This window comes from Aquarana catesbeiana, linkage group LG11 (assembly GCF_042186555.1).
Source record: "Aquarana catesbeiana isolate 2022-GZ linkage group LG11, ASM4218655v1, whole genome shotgun sequence".
Taxonomy (NCBI): Eukaryota; Metazoa; Chordata; class Amphibia; order Anura; family Ranidae; genus Aquarana; species Aquarana catesbeiana.
The window spans coordinates 190,453,300-190,464,266 of record NC_133334.1 but is presented as its reverse complement, the minus strand read 5'-3'; the positions used below and the strand labels follow the sequence as shown (position 1 = coordinate 190,464,266).

Genomic DNA, 10,967 nt, shown 5'->3' with positions numbered 1-10,967 from the left:
TCAGTCCCTGATGTTGCTCTCTAAGCCCTCGTTAGAATCTTACTACATATATAGTATTGTATTTCTTTCCCACATCAATCTGATCCTCTGTGATATGTACATATGTTAATTATGTCCCAGCCTTTCCTACTTCCTTTTTTGTATAATGAGGTCTTTTCCCATGACTGTCGGCAAGTGGACTCTCTGTATACAGTTGTGTACATATTATGTTTGTAAATATTTATGTTGTTGATTTGACTCACCATAAGCATTTTTGTAAAAACACATGCTCTGTAACCATTGTCATGTATACTGTGTTTTAATGTTTTGCATGGGGCAGAGTGGTGCATATCCCTGGCCATGGGCAAAGTTGTTCCCGTTGTCGGTGATTTGGCATCCTCGTCCGTGATTTATTTATGGCTAACTCTGTTGTTTTACTTGAATATATAGCCTTACACTCGCCCCCTCTCCGGAGTGATGTGAGGAGTTAATTCTCCCCCACACGGCGGCTTGCTATCCTCCGGCAGTGGGCGGGGCTCCACGGAGCCCAGCTGCTGCTTCTCCAGATCGATGCCGCTGCGTCAATCACTATGGAGCTGTGCGCCTGTGCGGAAGGTTCCTCACGCTTGCGCAACAGAGGGGGATAGGACCCGGAAGAGACGTCAGCTGTTGTCCTCAGCGCCGTTTAACTTCCGGGTTGGGGGCATTTAAGGCAGCAGATTCAGCTGTCTGCCAAAGAGAGGCACACACCCAGAAGTCTATCCACGCCAATTGCAAATTGTAAGTAGCTATCATGTGTCTTTTTGGGGGGGGATTCCATGATATTACCTGGTACTATATTCCCTTTCTCCTCTGCCTGTAAGCAGTTCTTTTTACGGCAGAAGTGTGTAGTAAATTTGATACAACCCAAACTTATCTATTTGTCCTTAGGGACCTCCTGTGTTATTGCTGCCTGGTCCCTCTGGTTATTGTCGCTCCACCATTCATATACCCTGGGTGTGGATAGCCATCAAGTTCGCCAATGGTTTTAATTTTATAGTAACGGTGGGTATATCTTTCGATACAAACCCCCGCTCTTTTAAACATTTTTACTTATACCTTTTTGGTCAGGTGATGGATCCCTTTCCTTTCTTTGGCTTTTTCCCCAGTTCTATTCCTCCTTCTTCTCTCTTCTCCCCCTAGGTTTTTTCTCACCCCCCCCTTTTCCATCCCTCCTTCTTTCCCCCTTCCTTCCCCTCCTTCCCCCCCTTTCCATCCCTCCTTCTCTTCCTCTTTTTCCCCTCCCTCCCCTTCGTTTTCCCTTCCCTTTTTTTCCTCTCCCCCCCCCCTTCTCAGCCCCTCTTCCCTTTTCTTCCTCCCCCCCTTTCCCCCCCATTTCTTCCCCCCCCTTCTTCCTTCCCTCTGTACACCACTTCCCACCATAACCTGACGCACTTGGGTGATTCTTTTATTCAATAGAACCCCATTTGTTTATTACTTATACTTCATTCTCTATATTTTTTACAATAGTACCATCTTAAGTGCCCCCCTGCCCCGCCCCCGGGGGAACACCCTTTTGTGGGCGTCTCACAGTGTCGCTCCAAACCCCTTGTGGGTGTAGGTTGGTGAGTGCAACATTTAATAACGATTATCTTCTCCAATACAAATTTTGTATTTCCCATGTATCTGTGTTTTCTTTTCTCATGTATTGCAATGTTGATATTTTTATGTTTGCTATTTTGTAGAATATGTACTAAAAAGACGCCTCCTGAAGAAGCGGCTTTTCACCGCGAAACTGTAGAGGTCACGTCTGCAAGTACCACATAACCTGCCTCTATGTGTCTGTGTAGGCACTATCTATATAACTTGATTGTCAATATTGCTGTAACAATTAATGTATGATTGTGCTATGTTGTTATTGTCCATACTGTGTCCTTTGCAGGACTTTTTATCCCAATTTTGAATAAACTATATAATTTTTTAATACTTCTGTCTATACCCCTTTGGTACCGCAATAGTCCTAATATTTTTGAAAGAGATTGGATCTAATTGGAGAGGTCCTTGCTGCTTGCTCTTTCAACCCAACATTGCTTTATTCATTCAAAGGATGATGGTACCAACCAATGATTGAATACCCCACTTTTCTAACCTTGTGGCAAACCATTGAACACCATATGGAAGAACTGACAGCCACACTCCACAATTCTGAAAAACTATTTAGGGACAAGCAGAGACCTTGGAGGTACTTTAGGTGTACGGAAGCCTACCTACAAGATATTGTCCACCCTGAACTGAACCAGTAGCCTAGATTCTGCTTATGGGTCTCCTGTGTGCATTACCTTTCTGGAGTGTGAACAGCATGTTAATTTGTCACCCCCTTCTATGATGCAAAATTAAATTTGGTTGACTTCTCAGAAGTTATGAGTCATATGATAATACCTTTTGATAAACGTGAAGAATAAGCCTTAGATTTGTCAGCATACCTGTTTTTGATTTATGTATTCCTTCAGGTCCATAAGGTTCAATGTCATTGACAAATTTTGGTACTATTTCTCAGGAGTCTTGTGGCCCCATTGTCTTGCTGTGTAGTATCTGTACTATATGCAAAGCTTTGGATATAAAGCTATCAATTTTATTCACTAGTCTTGCCTTTTATTCACTAGTCTTGCCTTACATACCTAGTATGTGTTGAATTATTGCATTTTTGATAGACCTGAAGAGTTTATGTGATGACTTGACTTGATGAATCTGAGAAGCTTTGCCATAATTAAAGATTTTAAAGCATCTGATCAAACCAAGTTCGGTTTGATCAGATGCTTTACAAGCTGGTAACAGCTTGTAAACAACAAACCAAAACTGGAAGTGACAAAATCCTTGTCACTTCCAGTTTCATACAGCATACAGATAATTATGGACCGGAAGTTCATTTGTCATCTCTATGGTGTGCCACCCTGACCGACAGTTTCAGTCTTGGACTCCCCAGTGCAACATAAGTGTCAGAGAAGGCAGCACAGCAGGACCACCCACCGCCACATGTAAAAGTGATCTGGCAGCTGTATAGCAGCTTGGATCACTTTAACGTTGTAACGTTGTACAGCATATCTGGAATTGGACAGATGGCTCCAGCTAACAATATTTCTCTTACATAAACGTTTAGTGATCTATGGGGATGTAGGCAGATTTGTCTCCACAAAGATTTCTTGCAGGTTTTCTGACAAACGTGATTTGGTATCCCCCTTGATTACATCCAGGCAATGATATCAGTAACTGTGTGTGCAAGGTACAGTGTAATAGAAAACAGAATAATAGTAGTATTAAAAATCACTATTACTGAGTCTGTATTGAAAAGAGATCATTAGTCCATAAGAAAATGGCCAATGACCCCTATACCAATTCCCAGCAAGCCCACTTCATTTTGGAGGCCCTACAGTTTTGCCTTAAAGATAATTATTTAGAATCGGATGGGACCAATTTTTTGTAGATTAATGGCACAGCTATGGGGCCAACTTCGCTCCCAGCTATGCCAATCTCACAATGTTTTTTTGGGAACACATGTATCTTACTGCCAATCATCCCTTTGCCGCCCATGTGATCTACTATGGTCATTACATTGACGATATAGTGATCATATTGGATGGTTCATCTCAGGACATCAATGACTTTGTGTAATATTGTAATCAATACTCCTTGGGGCTATCATTTACCCATGTTGCTGATTTCAATACCCTAGCCTTCTTGGACTTGGAGTTATGTCACGACAATGAAGCTATATATGCAAAAAAATGTTATCAAACCCACAGCAGGGAATTCTTTTATCTTCTTCAACAGTTGCCATCATCCTAGATGGGTCAGTAACATCCCGTGTAGCCAATTCTGTTGGCTCCGGTAATTGCACTAGAGACACAGACTACGACCATCATAGCCAACTCCTTTCACAGAAATTTATTGACAAAGGCTACCCTATTTTACTGTTAGATCAGGCCTTTGAGAACTATCGTAGCTTGCCAACTGATTCTCGCATACCATCGCCACCAACTGCTAAACAACCCACGAGATTCATTGCACAATTTCATACCAAATACAAGAAAATGGAAAAAATTCTAGCTGCACATTGGTCTATCCTACTTGAAGATCCTCATCTAAAAACTACAGTTGCTATCAAACCTAAAATCGCATTTAGGAAGGCAAGAAACATCAAAATTCGAATCGTCCCGAGCAAAATCAAGCCCACTCGATCTATTTCTGCACCACCGGTTCTCATCCCACCAGTGCAAAAAAGCTCTCTGCCTGACTTGTAAATTTATTCACCATAGTCAAAAAACTTTTACAGTAAAAGGCAAAAACTACACACTAAAAGAATTTTACAACTGTTCCACGGATGTTGTATATTGTCTCACATGTCCATGTGGACTGTTTTATGCTGGAGGAACAATTAGGTCCCTCAGAGCACGATTTGGTGAGCATAGGTGCTTCATTGAAAAGGGCCGTGACCACCATAGTGTTCCAAAACATTTTTCAATACATCATAACCAATCCACAGCTGGTTTCAGGGTGTGGGTCATTTGAGTCCATTCTGGGGTCATTTCCTGCGGCCGAACGATAAAAACGCCTATGCCAGCAGGAAACTTTTTGGATTTATTCTTTAGGTACTTTGACGCCAGGGGGTTTGAATGAGGACATTGAGGTACACACAGTTTTGTGAGCCTCTCTTGCCCCATGAGACCCTCTTTTGCAATATATGTGCGTCTTTTGCATCTATATTTATACATGTATGTATATGTGTGTATTATCATTATTATTATTATTATTCAGGATTTATATAGCCAACTCCTTTCACAGAAATTTATTGACAAAGGCTACCCTATTTTACTGTTAGATCAGGCCTTTGAGAACTATCGTAGCTTGCCAACTGATTCTCGCATACCATCTCCACCAACTGCTAAACAACCCACGAGATTCATTGCACAATTTCATACCAAATACAAGAAAATGGAAAAAATTCTAGCTGCACATTGGTCTATCCTACTTGAAGATCCTCATCTAAAAACTACAGTTGCTATCAAACCTAAAATCGCATTTAGGAAGGCAAGAAACATCAAAATTCGAATCGTCCCGAGCAAAATCAAGCCCACTCGATCTATTTCTGCACCACCGGTTCTCATCCCAGCAGTGCAAAAAAGCTCTCTGCCTGACATGTAAATTTATTCACCATAGTCAAAAAACTTTTACAGTAAAAGGCAAAAACTACACACTAAAAGAATTTTACAACTGTTCCACGGATGTTGTATATTGTCTCACATGTCCATGTGGACTGTTTTATCTTGGAGGAACAATTAGGTCCCTCAGAGCACGATTTGGTGAGCATAGGTGCTTCATTGAAAAGGACCGTGACCACCATAGTGTTCCAAAACATTTTTCAATACATCATAACCAATCCACAGCTGGTTTCAGGGTGTGGGTCATTTGAGTCCATTCTGGGGTCATTTCCTGCGGCCGAACGATAAAAACGCCTATGCCAGCAGGAAACTTTTTGGATTTATTCTTTAGGTACTTTGACGCCAGGGGGTTTGAATGAGAACATTGAGGTACACACAGTTTTGTGAGCCTCTCTTGCCCCATGAGACCCTCTTTTGCAATATATTAATATGTGCGTCTTTTGCATCTATATTTATACATGTATATATGTATGTATATGTGTGTATTATCATTATTATTATTATTATTATTCAGGATTTATATAGCGCCAAGAGTTTACGCAGCGCTTTACAATATAAAAGAGAGACAATACAGTTATAATACAATAAAACACAAGAGGATTAAGAGGGCCCTGCTCAGAAGAGCTTACAATCTAATAGGGTGGGGCAGGTGGTACAAAAGGTTGTAACTGTGGGGAATGAGCTGTTGGAAGTGGTAGGAGATTAGTTGGAGACGTGATTTCCTGAAGAGATGAGTTTTCAGGGATTGCCTGAAGGTAGCAAGAGTAAGGGATAGCCAGATAGATGGAGGTAGCGCGTTTCAGAGGATGGGAGAGGCTTTGGAGAAATCCTGGAGACGAGCATGGGAGGAGGAGATGAGAGAGCTTCAAAGCAGGAGGTCTTGAGAAGAGCGGAGAGGTCGATTTGCGTAATATTTGGAGACAAGATTGGTGATGTAGCTGGGGGCAGAGTTGTGAATGGCTTTGTATGTTGTGGTTAGTATTTTTAATTTAATTCGCTGGGTGATTGGGAGCCAGTGTAGGGATTGGAGTAGAGGGTTGGCAGACACTGAGTGGTTGGTAAGGTGGATAAGTCTGGCAGCAGCATTCATGATATACTGAAGAGGGGATAACCTATGGAGAGGTAGGCCAATGAGAAGGGAGTTGCAATAGTCAAGGTGAGAGATAACAAGGGAGTGAATGAGGAGCTTGGTGGTTTCATTTGTTAAAAAGGGGTGAATATATGTACATATATGTGTATGCCCCTCTAACATCGCAATGTCGTCCTTCTTGTAGCAGACCCATCCCATCCATATTACAGCCATGACCCACAACCATAGTAAGTACAGTATCATTAAGGGCCACATAGTGATAACAATAGTTGTGCTTTACATGTGTTTTTAATATCCCAACTAATTGTTTTAATCACTCTCTACATGCTGGATATGTGTGCATATTGTGGTGGAGATTTTGAAATCCATATTTATATCATGGAGCTCCAAGGGAACCATTGCAATGACTCTAATTAAATTACCATGCCCTATTGAATATATATATATATATATATATATATATATATATATATATATATATATATATATGTTAATACAGGACTTTATATATTTTGTGATATCATGATGATATAGGAGCCCAGCTTACATTTTAAAATACTTTCTTTTCCTGTCTTATGGGAACGGTCGAATGTCTTCAGGTGAAAATTAAATTGGTTAATATATCCTTTTGTTTTGTAAAGAACCTGGGCAGTCATTGCTCCCAAGTCCTTGAAATGCTAATTTATGTTATATCAAAGAGGGCTGACGGTTGTAAATCAAGAGGTTATTAAACAGGTACTCAGGTTTTCAGAAGACACAGAGGCAACGTAGATAGCCTCTTGCTTAGGTGGGAAGCATGATGACAAACTAGAATTGAACTTACAGCCAATCAGAATTTGAGGCAACTCTGAACCAATGGACATTTAGGAGGCTTCAAAGGTAGCCAATCAGAGTTCAATGCCACTTCTGAACCAATGAGGTGACCCTGAGTTTTGATTGGTAGGAATGGGTTTATTCTAACAACATAAAAACAAAAGCCTAGAGATGCTAGCTCTCTTCGGCTCAGTCTAGATGAAAGATGACCACACATAAGAATATCTGTGTAATGTATTCTCTTATCTCTTTTACTTTTCCCTACTTTTCTTCTATATTAAGATTTTGCCTAAGATTCTATTAATAGCCTGTGTATGCCCATTGTTTCAATCTTTATGCACCGTTATCGATCGTTTTTATTCTTATATAGACAAAGGTTTTAATCACTTATTTTATGTATCGTTAACCATATAAGTGAGGTAGGTAAAAATAGCCTTATCAGATGGTGCCCCATGTGAGGAAGCTTGACATTTGGACGATTGTGCTTTTGTGTGTGGAGGACAAGTCTAACTCCAAAAACGGTAAGTATTTTTATGTCCTTGTTTGTATGTCTGCCTCCTCTCTCTGAACACCCAAACTAGCAAGCTTCTTTGAACATTGTTTATATATAACCTTTTGTCTGTACTAATACTTTGATGAGACTGATTTTGAATAATGTATATAAGAAATGAAATTGTAAGGGCGAATGATGAGGGCTCCATTTGGAATCTTGGAGGCAGTGGAAAAGGATATGTGCCTCTCTGCCAAAAAGCAAGTTCAGTTGACCCTTTGAATGAGATTAGGCCAATCGTTGTGATTGAAACACACCGGTGGGCATAGAGCTGCGTTTCCACTGGTGCAACTCTGAAGTCGCATGATTTAGAGTGTGACTGTGCGGTGCGACTTTGGTGTGGCTTTGAATGCGACTTTGATCCAAATTTACACTCTGGGTCGGAGTCGCATCCAGAGTCGCATCAGAGTGGTGCAGGTACCTTTTCATAGTTGTTGCAGTTTTGAGTCGCATAGATTGGAACTGGTGCTATTGAAATCAATTGGCTGCAACTTGTAATGTGACTTTGTGTCCAGAGTCGCATGGCAAATTGCATTAGTGGAAACGGAGCCTAGGCACCAGAGGGCACATGGATGTGGACCAGGTCTAAGACGTTTAATAACATAATGGGGTTGAGAAGGCTAGGGTTGGCCCTTTGCAGATAGTCGCTACTGTAAGGGGTTCACTTTTGTTACAGTAGAACTGTGAAGGTAATATTTACAGTGGCGATTGTTTGCTCTTGTTGTGCTATAGAGGGCTCATTTTGTTTTTTTAACCCCATTGTGTTACTGGCCGATTAATCAATTGTGAGAGTAATGGTCGATTGGTTTCATAATCGATTAGTTGTCGATTGAGCGATTAGTTGTTTCAGCCCTAGTATGAATCTGTCTTTCTTTGTAAACTACTAACTGTGGTTTGTGAGCTTCGTAATTAGACCTGTAAACACTGGCTATATTGTAACTGCTACAAATCATATTGAAATTAGGTGTGCCTCAGTTGACTGCCTCCTGTACCACAAGCACTCATAGGGTTCTGATTATCCAAGTTTGTGCTAATCATTCTTGAGATAACCAAAGTAATAGCCCTTCTTTAAGCATTTCTTTTAAAACACTTCAGAAAAGTCCACGGGGGGATTGACCTATTATTAAGTTTGGGAAATCTCCAGGCTAATTTTTTGAAGGACTATAGTCACAACAGGGAATTGTTCTGACAAGTAGTGAAAAAAAAGTGGCAATGGCGACAGGGGTGGTACCTGTCAACCCAATTCTTGGCCAGAGAGTAGCTACATCTGTAATAAAGGCAACCTGTAAAAAGGTTGGGGAATCAGTTCAAGGTCCATTGCAAATATGGGCCTTGGGTGGTATCTTCAAGATTGGGATCACTGGACTGGAAAGAGGTATTCTAAGAGAGGTACTTTTAATGCAAAAGCTTGGGAAAGAAATACTTGGAGTGCATGGATGGTAGAATAAAAAAACACACCAAATGATGCTGAGGAGTAGGGACAAGCAGGGACAGCCACTAGACCAACATCCCCCAGAGTAGTGACAGTGATGAACAAGGGGACGATGAGGAATTGTCAGGATTGGGGCCTTATATAATCGCCCGGTCCTTGTTGGCAATATATTTAGAAGATGAAGGGAATTGTCATCTATCAGCAGATGACAAAACTTTAAGCCATTTTTTTTTTTTTTTTTAGAATACTTCTGAAAAGTCCACGGGGGAGATTGAACTATTATAGTTTGGAAAATCTCCAGGCTACTTTTTTTTGAAGGACTATATTCAGATGGGTTACATGTGGGCCCTAGGATATTTGTGATTGGGATTCTTGGACAAGGAAGAGGTTTTCTAAAGAAAGGTTGAACCTAAAGTATGGGAAGATCTGTACCATGCTCATCAAACAAAGATGACACGGCCATATGACTTCAGTTGCCCAGTCAGATAGAGGAGATAACAGAGCAACGGATTTGGGTATGTCTGAATTCAGGGGGATATCCTCCACACCTAAGGTATGTACCAACAATGTTCCATCCCTGGTGTTTCTGCAAGAATAAATCCCTGGAAGGTAAGAGTATTTTTTTCTAAAATTGCCCCCATACAGGCAGGGAAGGGGCTAATGAAATGGGATGGATTTCTGAAAGAATTTCAACCTTACCAAACAGATGTTATGGGTTTAAGAAGTACAGGTTAGTATAGAAAAAATGCTGATATGTGTGATGTCTAGAGGTCATTTTGACCAAGCTAATTGTGTGAATGTGTGTGTGAAATATGCAATATACGTTTGGAACTATAAAAAGCACAGGATCTCCAAAACAGTGTTGATGGCATCACGCAGTGAGGGGGGTCTAGCCTTCCCCAATATCGTTAAATACTACCAAGCCACACAGCTGAGAGCGCTGGCATCATGGTTTACTCAAAAATCATATAATAAGTGGACAGAGATCGAGAAATTATGGCTAGCCCCGATACACCCGAACAACTTATTACGGAATGCAAACGCGGAAGTAGCTCCAGAACGCCTTCTGGGTCCCATGTCCATGTTAAAGAGGATTTGGCGCAAATTAGCCCAACCTCACAAATTAACCTCAGAAAAATCGACCCTGACATCTTTTGTCTGCAACCCCAAGGTGCCAGATAGCCTCACGCATCAGATGTCATACCCTTGGTCCTCTAGGAACCTGTTCCACTTTGGAAACATAATAGATCCCAGAACTCGTAGACTCCTATCTTTTTCGGACCTGCAGGCCAAGCACAAACTCCCAAAACAAGCTTTTTACGGATACCTACAAATACGACATTACGCACTAACTATAGCCCCAAATCTACAATTTTCACCTCCATCCCCGTTTGAAACTACCATCATGGCAGGTAGCTCACAGAAAGGGCTAATATCAGAAATATACAAGATTTTGAATACCATCGATCTGGAAGAGCAGGGTAAACATCATTACATGCTCAGATGGGAGAAGATCCTTGGGGAAGAACTTCCATTAGCGCAGTGGCAGGCAATATGGAATCAGACAGCGAAGAGTTCAATGTGTACACTATATAAGGAAAACTCATATAAGATTCTCTACTTCTGGTACATGACCCCAGATGTACTTCATACAATTTTCCCAGATAGCTCAGATAAATGCTGGCGATGTCAGGACGCTATAGGCACTCTTATACATATATATTGGACCTGTCCGATATTAGCTCAGTACTGGGAGATGGTTCGCCATCTCCTCTCTCGCCTCTTGGAAGTGGAGGTCCAAGCGACTCCAAAATTCTTCCTATTAGGTCTATCACCACTAAAAATTTGCAGACCATATAAGAAATTAGTAAGACATATACTCACAGCAGCACGCTGTCTTATAGCCTT

The 10,967-nt window shown here is 41.1% G+C and overlaps 1 long non-coding RNA gene across 1 annotated transcript; it reads left to right on the top strand.

Annotated features, from left to right (window-relative positions):
• Nucleotides 1-653: 653 nt before the first annotated feature.
• Nucleotides 654-2,341, top strand: LOC141113007 (uncharacterized). Its single transcript, XR_012236696.1, has 3 exons — nt 654-759; nt 910-1,023; nt 1,489-2,341. It is a non-coding gene; the product is annotated as an uncharacterized lncRNA (long non-coding RNA).
• Nucleotides 2,342-10,967: the final 8,626 nt, after the last annotated feature.